Raw genomic sequence first — 3,314 nt, 5'->3', positions numbered from 1 at the left:
TCAATAAAAAAAAAAAAAAATTGACCCTTATGACTGGTTTTGTGGTGCAGGGTCACATATATATACAATGACATATACATACATACATATATATGAATGTATAATATGGTGTCAGGGGAGGGTACAAATGACCTGCTTAATGACATGAATAAGCCGAGCTGGACAACTCAGGCTTAAAAGGTGTAGAGGGTCTAAGGGCATGAGGCTGCGAAGAGCCCACGCCTAAAACAGAGTGAGCTACCGGGGTCTGGGTAGCATCAGTAGTATCTGAAGTGGCAAAAACGTCCTGCAAGGAAACTCCTTTAAACAGAGCCCATGACGCTGCTATGCCCTATTGGAGCGAGCTTTAAGGCCCTCTGGAGGCCACACTCCCTTAGATTCATATGCCAAAGAGATAGCTTCCACGAGCCAACGAGAGAGGCGTTGCTTAGAAATGGGATTCCCCGTGTTCGGGTGGGCCTTAAGAAATGAGCTGATCACTCCATCTGAAATGGCTGGTCCTGTTGATGTAAACCCGCAGGGCATGAACAGGACATGACGCATTTACCCTCTGATCCTATGCAGAGGAGAAAGGAGGAGGGTAAAAGCGGAAAGCTCAAGCACCTCACAAGTGAATGCTGGGAAGCATTTTGGCATAAAGGCTGGCTTAGGCCTGAGAAAAACTTTATCTCCACTGAGAGAATTTAGTGCACAAGGGATGACAGAGAGAGCGTGCAAATCACTGACGTGTTTGGCTAATGCCAAGGCCAGGAGCAGAGCTGTCTTTAAAGACAGAAGTTTAAGTGAGATATCTCCCAGTGGCTCAAAAGGCTGTTGAGACAAGGCCTCCAACACCATCGAGAGGTCCCATTCTGGAACTGCTCTTCTAGTGACTGGAAGGGAACTGAGGGCGCCCTTCATAAATCTATGAATAAGGGGGTGTTGCCCCACAGTAGTGCCATCAAACCCAACATGACATGCAGCGATAGCCGCTAAGTAGACCTTAATAGTGGAAAAGGATTTACCACCGTCGATAAGGTCTTGCAAAAAAACAAAAACAAAATGATAAGGTCTTGCAAAAAAACAAAAACAAAATGTCAATGACTGAGCACTGATATGATATCAGCTGATACCCCTCGCACCACTCCTCAAACACACGGCACTTGCAATCATAAAGGGAGGGTGTAGAAGAGGCTTTAGCATTGTGGTGAATGGTAGCAACCACATGTGAGGGGAGCCCCAAATGCATAGAGCAGCACGCTGGGCCATGGGTGGGCCAGTGCGTCCACACCAAGGGGGACATCCTCGTCCCGTAGTGAGAAGAACACAGGACAATGGGTGTTTTCGCGCAAGACAAAGAGATTGACGGCTGCCCGACCGACCGAACCTCTTCCATAGCAGACCCACTATCTGAGGGTGGAGGTGCCACTCTCTTTAAAGTGGGTTCCCCCTCATTTTATATCCTTTCAAACAGTGAGGAGCTCCAAATAATTAATGTGGGCTGAATGGAGTGTGCTCGGCCACACACCGTTCTGCCCTCCTGGGTGGCTTCCCTTCCTGTTAAGGACGTATCTGTCGTTACCCCTTTCCGCAACTCTGCATTTCTCCAGTGGCGCAGCGCTACCGAGCAAGAGTGCGTCACTGTGACAGAGCGGCAGAGATCGTGTTATGGTGTGAGATGAAGAGATAAAACCCACTTCATGAACGCCCTCATTCTCAGAAGGCCCAGAGGCAGGACATGGACAGCTGAAGCCATGAGACCCTGTAGTTTGAGACATGTGCGATACTGTACCCTCGCTCCTTCCCTGAATTGTGAGACTCATGAAAGAGAATGCGCTCCCGCGACAGGCGCGTGCACATTATATCACGTTCTGGGAAGGAGTGAAATTGCTCTTGCTCTATAGCGAGCACACGAGCAGTGTTTTGCATCACTTTCTCTCTTGAATCGGCTATAATCAGCCAATCGTCTATATATGTCAGGGTTCTGAGACCCGCATATATAAATAGCTCACTCTATCAGCGTGCCACTCGTGGCCAGGCAGGCCCGTGATAAACTATCCCCAGGAGAAGCAGCAGTTTTAGAGAGTAACATAGCGAAAAACTGAGAAAAATCTGTGGCGGGCAGCCTTGGAAAGGGGACAGGCGAAATAATGAAATTAAGATGGGCAGGCTGAAGACAAGAGAGAGCGTGGGCAGCTCAGGATGCAATACACAATCATAGATGTAATCAATGAGACAAAGGACAGAAGCTCTACTTCAGTATTCTCAACACTACTGAGATAAAGATACAACAAAATCACCAAACTAAAGGCTTCACAACAGCAGATCTGAAGATGACGACGAGACCTCAGCCGCTGCACACCATCTAGCCACACCAACCACTGCTCTGTGGTTAGCTGTAGTTTAAATACTCTCTTTTCTCTCCCATCATCCAATCACAGCAGAGCTCTAATTAGCAACATCAGGTGGTGATACTGGTTCTACGGAGAGAGAGAGAGAGACAGAGACAGAGAGAGAGAAACAAATCATAGCTTGGCACAACAACAGAACCTTATGACTCTGGATGTATAAGCTAAAGTACAAAATCACTAATCACAAAACATTTTTTAACTGTCCAAGGAATGAACTCTAGATAGGCCATCAGCAATGATGTTTTCAGATCCTTTTCTTGTGACAGATGTCAAGATGATATTCCTGTACAATTAAAGACCAATGCATTAAACGTTGATTAGTGTTAGACATACGATTTAAAAACACCAATGGATTGTGATCTTTATACCAGAATTGGGCTATCACTTCCACCCAGGTAAACTTCAAAATGTTGAAGGGCTAATAACATAGCTAGAGCTTCTTTCTCAATTACACTATAATTTCGCTGACACTTGTTGAATATCTTTGAGAAAAAAAGATACAGGATTATCTATTGATGGTATTATGTATTTCCGTAAACTTTTTTGGCAATGTTTTTTATGTAATTGTAATTCAAGCTTTAAAAATAAAAAGGGGGGAAAAAGAGAGGGAGACAGAGAGACAGGTTGAGACAGAAGATAAGCTGTACCTGATATATTTTTATTCTTACAGTTTTAATTAAATGTTACACTGGATAATTTCTGTACTGAAGAGAACGTGCTGATTTTCACATTGGTCTGCAGATAAACAGCAACGGGCTGAATGAAAATGTAAATCCACTCTCTGACAGTAGATGGTGCTCATAGAACAGCAGAAATAAACCTGTGACATGTGGGCAAGTATGGCAACCCATACTCAGAATTTGTGCTGAGCATTTATCCCATCCAAGTGCACACACACACACACACACACACACACACACACCC

The sequence above is a fragment of the Sinocyclocheilus anshuiensis genome, unplaced genomic scaffold (genome assembly GCF_001515605.1).
Source record: "Sinocyclocheilus anshuiensis isolate Anshui unplaced genomic scaffold, SAMN03320099.WGS_v1.1 scaffold890, whole genome shotgun sequence".
Taxonomy (NCBI): Eukaryota; Metazoa; Chordata; class Actinopteri; order Cypriniformes; family Cyprinidae; genus Sinocyclocheilus; species Sinocyclocheilus anshuiensis.
The sequence above is the reverse complement of the archived record's forward strand: the minus strand, read 5'-3'. Positions refer to the sequence as shown.